This window comes from Ruditapes philippinarum, unplaced genomic scaffold, assembly GCF_026571515.1.
Source record: "Ruditapes philippinarum isolate M1 unplaced genomic scaffold, ASM2657151v2 ctg10343_1_1_1_1, whole genome shotgun sequence".
Lineage (NCBI taxonomy): Eukaryota > Metazoa > Mollusca > Bivalvia > Venerida > Veneridae > Ruditapes > Ruditapes philippinarum.
The window spans coordinates 27,891-38,771 of record NW_026852251.1 but is presented as its reverse complement, the minus strand read 5'-3'; the positions used below and the strand labels follow the sequence as shown (position 1 = coordinate 38,771).

Here is a 10,881-nt window from a genome sequence, read left to right as displayed (position 1 = left end):
CATACATATTATTATTTTTAAAAAGGTGTATTATGTTAATATCAGCTTCAATAATTGTTATTTTTATGTTTTAAAAAGAATGCTACCAAATCACATGTATAGTATATATATGTTTGACCAATAGCACAATGCACACGTGATCATTGCTAAACAGTGTAAACAGTACTTAAAAAGAGAAACATAAAAGTTTATATGCATCATTCTCTGTTAAGTAACAGGCATATAAAATAAATAAATAAATAAATAAATAAATAAATAAATAAATAAATCAATAAACAAACAAACAAACACATAAATAAATAAATAACACTTTGATAAAATATAGCTTCATACATGTAATGCTAATCACGAAATTATAATAATGTATAACTGACTTGCAATAACTGTTTGATTTGTTGTTGTTGTTCTTGTTATTGTTGTTGTTGCTTTTGTACATTCAAGAAGATTGGTAAACAATAGGCACATTTTCCATATGTGTTTAAAATATTGAGGGAAACAATAGAAATGCATCATAAGCATATTTTAAATGAATAATTTCTTGAAAAGAAATGTTTAAAGAGATTTAAAGTCTTTTGCATGAACATTTATTTGTTGAAAAATATTACTTTTCAGTCTTAAACAATTAAATATCCGTTAAATAGAATGTAATATTTGAGTGCATATCTCGTACTTACCAACGGAATTCCTGTTATGCATTTACATTATCCCGTGGTTTGTTGTCTTGTATGGTGCTTGATACTATCAACATATTTATTTACGTTATGGCACACCTTCTTTTATAGACAAATTCACTTTGAATCAATGTTTCTATATTTTAATATACTAGCCATGTACAGTGTCTTGGACTAAACATTTGTTTGTAAGGTATATGATACATACATTATTTCGGCAAATAAACATCATGTGACAGTTGTGAAATGGTATCAAAATGTATTCCTGATAATGTAATGAACGTAAGTTTTATAAAACATCCGCCTTCGAGAGTATTTTGACGGCACAACTTAAAAAGTTGCAATAATCTGAACGCATTAATGTTTTCCTATAATAGACAACTATGATATCTATATGCATGAAAAAAAGTATTAAAGCATTTCACTCGGTTACCGACATTTTTTAAGCATTGTTCATACATAGTACACAGTTGTTATGCTTTACGCACGAGTTCAACAAGTAGTAGGTGCTATTGTGGCAGTTGACGTTAAGTTATTGACATGAGCTAAATTTAATCATTCCATGTTTTAGTTAATAAGACTAACATAGTGTTTACATCATGCCGGTAGTTATATAAATATAGTAGTGTGTTTGTCACATGTTATGATCAAAGTCTTAATGTATCGACAGAGTTGTCAACATGAAAACAATTTACACTGAATACAAATACATAACACATATTAAAGCAGGGATTTTATAGCAATAAACATTGCCTCGATTACACAGCGGTAGAATTACCTACATTTTTACTTTAAAAAGGACAAAAACACTTTTTATCATGAAACATATATATATATCGCTCTTTTTTATTTATTGATCTTTTTTATATATACTGTATTTAACGTCGCACCAACACAAGTATATGTCTTTTGGCGATCGATTTTCCAGCTAAACTTGTGGAAGAAGACCCCATGCGCACCTCTGTACTTTATTACAGGAAAAACAGGCACCTGAGTAGAACCACCGACGTTAATGTTTCTTCAGAAACATGAAGACAGTGATATAAGGGACTTCTTAAAACATTTTATTTTTATGTTTGCCTACAATACATTAAATTATATCGCGGATTTGACGTAGAGAATTGTAATATCTTTTTACTACAATCGATCACTGAAAAACAATTCAATAATTAATTACCGCGTCACAGTTTATATAAAGTCAAACAGGTGAACATATAAAAGTAATAAATTAAGAAGTTGTAACTTCAACAGAATATTCATTTTAAAGAAAGTCTTAAATAAATATCTTAAATAATATCTTTAAACATATTGTTAACTTAGAAGAATATTTTGCAAAAGAAAAAAATATAAGCCAGCTAAACAACAGCATCAGGAGCAGAGCAACACACTTACTAAATAATAAAGCAGTTGACTTACAAAAAGAAATAATTACATAATCACATGAAGTATGTAAGCAGGTGACCTTTTATACGGCCTAAAGAGCATTATAAATAACCACCCCATGTTTTGCAAATGCTAATGTTATTTAAATGCATCAATTCAATTAATAAATAAATTAATAAATATTTCAAATAGCTTATAATATGAAACATTGGCTTGCCTTTTAACAATCTGAGTTGTAAACGTATGCAGCTTGTTTTATAACGTGTATCTTTAAATGAACCTTACATTGGTTCTTTAACATATTTTTTTTATTTCCTTTATCTTACCACTCACGAATTTGTATTGCTAGAGTCCTTTGACGATATATAGTTTCACCAAAGTCCTACATATGAGTAATTAACGTTATCCATGACTAAAATAAATGTTTCTTTTTCACATTACAGGATCTTTGAACAATGGAAGTCCTAGACACAATCACAGTGATGGTTTTACTGTCAATATTTTCAATATTCGGAACTATTGGCAACAGTTTGGTACTTTACATATACTCAAATAAGAAAGAAAAGTCAACCGCTGGAATATTTATTATGAGTCTCGCCGGAACTGACCTCTTCACGTGCCTGTTCATCATGCCTTTTACTGAGGCCGTCATTTATCTGGACTATTATTTACAATATGACGTGCCATGCAAGATATACATGTTCTTTATCACTTGCAACATACCGTTTGCTGCATTCATCATGGTTGCCATCGCAACGGATAGGTATTTTTGTATATGCCATCCGTTTCTTCATGTTTTGAATATCAGACGCGCGAAAATGATAGTTTTCTGCCTGTTAGCAGCTGCGTCATCTTTTGGAATCGTGACGTCACTTATGCATGGTGTCTATGGATTTTCCGACGGGACTGGAATGAACAACATATCAAACTTCTCAACGCCTGCAACGCTGGAAAATGTGGCTTTAAATACGTCAGGAAGTCTACAAAATGATGAGATCAAACAAAACGGAACTGTCAACATAACCCTCAATACTCAAGACTGTGCTCAAAACGTAACATGTTATTCGAACTTATCGTCCCTAGCTGAGTATTACCTGAACGTACTGATGCAGGCAGAACAATACAATATACAGGAGTATGTATGCCAAACTTCATCATTATTGGTCCAGAATATGTTGACTTGTATCAGAAGATGTATGCGGGCACCTATCTACTATCATTTGTTGCTGTAGTAGTTTTATATGGCCTGATATACAAGTCTATTCACGAACACCGAGCCAAGAGGAGCAAAAGGAAGCGATCAAGTCTATATCCTGCTGGGGTAAATTTGTTTATTAAGTTCGTCACTTTTTTCAAATTTTATTAATTATTAAAGTAAGCGCCACGCCCGTGCTTTCCCTTGTGCCCTGACCTGTTTGTGTGTTTGGTGTCCTGCTTAGCTCCTTGCCGGTGGTCCTGTGTTGCTGGGTCATGTGGGGATTGCATTCATTGAACGCCGCCCTTCCTTGTTGATGTTTTTTTTTTATATTTTCTGATCTAATACTGTACGTTTATATCACCTGTGAAGAAATAATATAAAGTATGAAGCATGTTTGACATCTCGAATCATAAGAACATTTTACACGACTATTTATTTTGATGACAATGAACAGTAATGCTTTATATATAATTTTAATGAGAATGATAGAATGAGACCGATGCCGGCAATATTCTAACATATGAGATGTAGTTGTATTAGACAAACGTATATAATACGGGACAAAAACAAACATGATGTGAAAATGTCGCAGACTTGTAAATCATCAGGTTATAAAAATCATACATTGTATTTTGTTTTCGGTTTACATTATGTGAATCTCAAAATTTGAATTGAACAACCTCTGTGTGTTTTCTGAGTCAAACTCACATATGAACACGCCTTGTAACACCGCAAAACGTCCGTACCGCAAAACGTTCGCGTATGGACGTTTTGCGTTGCATATCGTACACATGTGACGTTTTGCGGTGCATATCGTACTTGGTACATTTTGCGGCGAGAGTGTGTATTTGCACCGCATATCGTCCACAATTTCTGTAGTAAAATATATTCCCGAATACTTCTAGGACATTTATTCATCTTGAATTATATAATTCTACTAGAGGTATTGCATTGAAATTGAATAAATGTAGATTACGACTTAATGTAAGACAGTGCTTCTTTGATCGACGTATAATCACCAGACGAAATTGTTGCAACAGTTTCAACATTTTTGGACAGACACTGGAATGAAGTTATGGGCTTTCCGTGACTCGGTTGCTTAATCCTTAGGCCATGCTAAGAAGGCAGTGATGGTTTGGCAACAGATATAACAAGTAAAATATAATTACTAAACTGCGTCCGCTTTGCCGCTCTATATTTCTTTCTTTCTTATACATGAAAATCTTTTCCATCAACGCCGTTTATCTTTTTTAGAGATATTTCTTCTTACTTGCTGTATTAACATATTGTCACGTGGTATGGTCTGCCTGGTTATGCTAAATTACGATGAGGAAGGTTTTCGGCGTGATAGAATCGTTTAAGGGTTAGATACCGTTATATACGGTTCTGTGGGTTGAGTCCCGTTATGGTTTCCTACCGAACCGTGTATCCCCGTATCGGGTCAGTAACTAACCCTGTAACTTTTAAAATATTTTCTCAGAGATGAGATTGTAAATTTTGAACATCATCAATATGTGGAAAAAAATGACGATAGTGCTTATTTCTGCTTGACGCAGCTCAAATATTTTGAACTACAAATCTAGTAAATGGAAGTTTGAAATTGTCATGAAATATAACTTTGAAAAATGATTTAATCTATAGGTTAGTCGGAAAGTCCGTCCCTTTACTAAAACCGTATTATTTTATCGCCTAAAGAACAACATATTTCGCCTATAAGTTACATAGATAATGTGTAATAGAGTATATTATAACAAACATTCTTCCTCATAGAAAATGATGAAAAAGAAGTTCAATGTGTTCTATTGATAAACAATAAAGCATATTTTAAAATATCTTAATGTAAGCGTTTTGTTTGAATGCCATAATGTAATTTCATAGCTGAACAATGTAATTTTATAATTGAACAAAGCAAAACGGTCATGGTTGCCTTATATCGCCCACCTGCCTATAAAGGCCCCACATGACAAGGATAGATAGCTTTGAATATTACAAATAAAAAGCAAGTAAATTCCATGTACTCAGAATCTTGGTAACTGATATCAGTACTCAATTCTACGTCTGAAATGGTCATCAATATCCAAATATCTGTAAATGACAAAGATATGGTAATTTAAGTAACATTCAATAGTGACCTTGAGGTCAAGGTCATTTCAAGGTCAAATTATAGTTGAACTATTCAAGATGTCCGTCCTGTCATAAATGTATGAATGACATCTGATCATTGATAAGAAAGAAATGGCAGTTTTATCACAATTCAATAATTTGACTTTGAAATATGTCTTTATTTTTATTCTTCAAAGGCAAATTACTCTTGAGATATTCAGTCGTTTTCATAAATGAACTTGATCAAGACCTTATTGTTATACATATTCTGTATAAAATACTTTAAGAATGGAGAAGAAACGAAAGCACTAACAAGGTGATATATAGTGCGTTTTTCGTTGTTGTTTTATGTTAGATTTAGCCTATATTCTAACTTTGTTGAGATTTTATGGTCATAGATATTCTGTTGAAAATTGACAAGATTGAACAAGAAATGAAAGCGTTGGAGTGGTAACAATGTGAAATATAACAGATATTTTAATTCAAGGACAGATAACTCTTGACATATTGCTTAGGGTATGTGGATGCTAGAGTGGTAACAAGCTAAATTTGGACGGACAGACAGACAGACAGGCGCATACTTAGGTGAGCTGAAATTAACACACAAAAACACCTGGTAATAACTGGTCAAAATTAAAGAAAATTATATAAACTTTATAATATGGACGTTATGCGGCAGGACCATGCCTTTTTGCCGCAAAATGTTCGACAGACAAATGTGGACGATATGCGCCGCAAAACGTCCATATACGTACGTTCTGTGGTACGGACGTTTTGCGGTGTTACAACGCCTGCGGATGTTTCTTAATTGTAAGTTTCACTATTGTCGTATATGAATGTTTTATACCGTTGAAGCCGGTGCCTAGTGGCATTGATGGTAGCATACATTTACCACTATCGACCATGATATGGCTCAATCTTAGCCTGCACTATTTTCAATATCGACGTTTTCGGCAATTTTTATGGACTTTGCTTTGTTCTATTTTACAAATCAATAATGTTTCACGTATTTCAGATCGAATTTTCAACTGTAGAGACGCAGCTTACAGCTGTAACACATGTCAATCCACACAAGCGGGAATCTACTGAAAATGGCAACACTGATCAAGGACACGAGTTACAACCGATGCGACCAAAAGCAAGGCAGAACAGCAAGGCATTGTCTATTAAAGAGAAAACTCTTATTGCGAACATTCGTACCGCACTTATGTTGTTTGTGGTAACAATAGTGTTTCTTGTAGCATTTTTACCGGCATGGCTGATGTCACTCCATCTGGTGGACTACAATCAGATAGTGTTCTACATGTATTTTATGTATCACGCTGCAAACCCTTTTATTTACGCGTTTATGAACAAATCGTTTCGGGACGATTTGGGCAAAGTCTTGAAGTGTCAGAGTATGCCAATGGTGAGATAAGCTAATAGCAAGCTTGTCTATTTTGCTGCCAACATATCCAATTGATATTTATTGTACTATACAGTGTTTGGTTAAGTGCTAACACTCGTGTGGCTGGATGTTGAATAATACTACATCGGCACGAGCTGTTGAATTAACCTGTCACGCTGAACTTGCATATGGTACGGGACTGAAGGTGAAAAGTAGCACACAACTTAAAGTAGTTTTATCTTTATACTTGTACTTCAATTAAGAAAGTATCATAAATACAATTAAAATACAATACGTTGCAGTTCACAGTTAAATATTTTAACTTTCTAACATACATGCGATAAAAAAAAAAAACATGTAAATAGTTATAATTTAATCCATGCTACATTGTACTGCAACTTATATATGCATCTTTTTATTTCATGACGTCAATTTGTATTTGTATGGTGACGTCGATATTACACGTCTGTGCAGTAAAAGAAGATGTTTTACTATTAATTCTCATATCGCATATCAAAATGAAGACTAGTCGTCCGGCTCAGCAAAGAAATAGATCAGACATCAAGCCATTTTTTTATTTCAGTTGCACCTTTTTTTTTCTTTTTTTTTATTATGGTATATCCTATTAAAGTTTTCAAAATCACATTTGCCATAAAGAAGTGTCATCTTTTATTGTTTTTCTTTTATATTTGGCAATATGTCCAATCAAAGTGTTTTAATGTTTTGTATGGAAATCAAAATTTTAATTTGTTTACATTATGGCAATTTTATTACAAATTATTTGAGCATCTAACATGTTTTAAATCCATTTTAACAACAGATTAAAACATATGTTTTTCCTTTCTGCAGAGGCTTATTTAGTGATTTCAAAACGGTTGACGAATCCTAATTTCGCCGGTCTCTTAATAATAGATAATACAGTTCACTATGAGTTTATAATAAACATCGGTGACGAATAACTCCATGCATTTAATTGATGACCGGATATGCTATTAGTTAAGATATTTCAAGGGTTTTTCGCAAATATAACGGAGCCGTAAGGCAATAATTATATTGCAAATAAAAAACAGTTTAATGCGTCCATGTAACATGTAAAAACAACTTTAAAATGATTTTGTATTACAGAAAACTTACTTATTTTTTTTGAGACAGAATAATTATAAAGAAATACATCTAATTCGTGAATTCACAGCAGCCTTGTACTTGTATTAATTATATACTTATAAATGAAATATTGAGAAATTTGTTTTAAATTCTGCCAGTACACAAAATTTAAGGGAAAGTCTTTCAAATTTTATCGCAAAAAAGAGAAAAATGTATATAATAAACAGAAAATTCAAGTTTTTTCTATGAATACATGATTTATTTTCATCTTGTGGCATGAAAATTACCATATTTCACTCGTGGCTACCGCCACTCATGAAATATTTATTTTCATACCACTCGATGAAAATAAATCATGTATTTATAGAAAGAACTTGAATATCCTCTATATATTTTATATCGACGTCACGATTATCCAATGGAAATTGTCGTTATAAACGTTAAGTATAATATTCTGCTAAATAAACAGTATGGCACAAGCATGTACGACTCAAAAGAAAATAACAGAAGTGTCCAGGTGTAACGCTGCTGACAGCAAGGTAATGACGGAACCAATAAAATACGGTGAAAATACACATAATTATATGTATATAAGGAGAGGGAGATATTGTAAGAGTATCTTGGCTATTTTGACATGCTTAACTTTTTTCGTGACGCAATCAATCCATGACGTCATAAACGTCATGACGTAGCTTTTCTCCAATTTCGTTAACACGTCAATCCTTATGCAGCTAAGAATAAATCTAGCCCTTTTAAATACCTATGACTGTTTTTGTTTCTTGGTTTTTTTTTGCGGTTCAAGATACTTAGATAATATACTCTAATTATCTCAACATATTTTTTGTTTTTTGTTGTTTTTTAATCTTATTTTCTTCTTCGTTTTGGTGATACTATTGTGCCTCTGTTATGTAAGTATGATGTTTTTTATGCTTCTTATAAGTTTTTTTTTATTTTATGCCTTTGCTTTTTAATTAAGTACGTAGCAAAAATAAAGCAAAAATTATATCTATATAAATAATGACATGCACTTAATCTTTAAACTTATGATTTATCTTGATTAGTTCAACTATAAAGAACTTAATGTCTTTTTCACCAAGTATATCAATAACAAATTTCTCGATGAGAGCCTAAACACATCACAAGAAATTGCATGTCTTTTCCTAATATTTTGTGTTTTAATAAAGTATGTGGTAAATATTTTTAACGATAACTATATTATATGTATCTTTTTTTTCTTTGTTTCATAAAAACTGGAGGGCATCTAAGAAAAATCTATAAGATTATTGTGATAGTTGAATCATGTCTTTGAAATTGTTTTGTGAAAGTTGTACGTGAATTGATGTCAGTTAAAACTGTGTTGATGATCAAAAACGTACTATCGAATTAAATTATGTATGTGTTGATTCATTGTAGAAGTAGTATTAATTTATAATTACACAACCATATATATATCACGAAAATTGTATATAGCAATTGTGTACTGGTATTATATATATATGATCAACTTCATCCTCATTTTATCATGTTTTGCTAATTGTTTACATAGTCATTTCCTGAATTTATGTTGTGAATTGGAAATGAGTATTTTTGTATAAAATATAGAAAAAATACCGTGTGTTGTTATTATTAATTGAAATTCCACTTTTATGACATAATGAAAACAAAAGCGTTAATAATGGCCTAGATCGGGTTCAAACACATAATGTTAAGACCTTTTTTAAAAAACTTGAATTGATTAAAATTGATTTGCAACTCTTTCGAAAGTCGACCATAACACTATGAAAACAATAGAATGTTACTGTAACAAATATTTCATAACATATAGCTCCATACTCTAAAGCAATTTCGAGAAATTAAGTTAAGTGTACCATTTTTATTGTAGTTGATATAAAAGCAAAAAAGTTTGAAAATTACCTTTTTTTTAATTAAGAATATTGAGGATGAACAGGTGCTCTCACAAGTATTTTCAAGAAATCAATCTTCGGTTAAACGTTGGTTAACATTAAATTCAAGTATGTAATTATTGGAAATGAAAAGATTAAAATTTAATTGGATTTAAGTCATAAGAAACAACTATACAGGACACATTATTGATAAAATGATAATAAAACAATCATTTACATAAGATATCTTACACTAACAAACCGGAAATGCTTCTGACTTATTCTACTATAATAGCTGTATTTATACCTTAATGTATATTAACATTTTTATTTTCAACAGATGGTTACGATTTAGTCACGTGGGGTATAATATCCGGTCGGAAATTAAAGAAAAAGTAAATCATCGAGATGATCTTGAATATACAAAATACAAGTTTGATTAAAGTAACGTTTAATTTTTTTTCTTCTTAACAATCTTACATATTTCATTTAATTGGAAACAACAAATATATTATAAGCTATTGGTGAAAATTCATCAATCCCAAATTTATACTTAATACTTATTGCTGCGTCGAGAAAAAAGTATGACAGGTTTAAATTGGGACCTAAAACAATCTTGAGAATGGGGGAGAACTCCCAGGATAATTGTAAAACATAAGCATAGAAAACAAAGATGGAGAACGAAAAAAAAAAACAACAACAAAAGAACAACAATAATAAAAAGCACTATTTAACAATTTAATCGAAAACTATGCATATTGTATGTCATGACTAATAATCTGCAAACGAACTACATTTCTAGAGAGCAATTTAATATTCCAATATGTGTGTTGTTTAAATGACAGAGCTTACACTTCATTGCTAGTTTGGTGCCGATTCCTAAATTTTTCGAAACAGTCAAGAGTCAAAATATAAAAAAGTGTATTATTCGAGGGACATATGTTTAATTAGTGACAATAAATATACCATGATTTGCACGGGAAAGTTCATGTATAATATACCGTTGGAAAGATTATTGATTTTTCTAAACAAAAGTCTATTTTCACACGAGTTGCACATGCAATGACATTTTAGAAGGTCATTTAAATACATACATAACATAACATATATTTATTCAACATAAAAAAAATTGTTATTTAAATACACTGGTTG

At 31.3% G+C, this 10,881-nt stretch overlaps 1 pseudogene; it reads left to right on the top strand.

Moving 5' to 3' along the window:
- Window positions 1–2,156: 2,156 nt before the first annotated feature.
- Window positions 2,157–9,456, top strand: LOC132754165 (uncharacterized; annotated as a pseudogene).
- The last annotated feature ends 1,425 nt before the right edge of the window (window positions 9,457–10,881 follow it).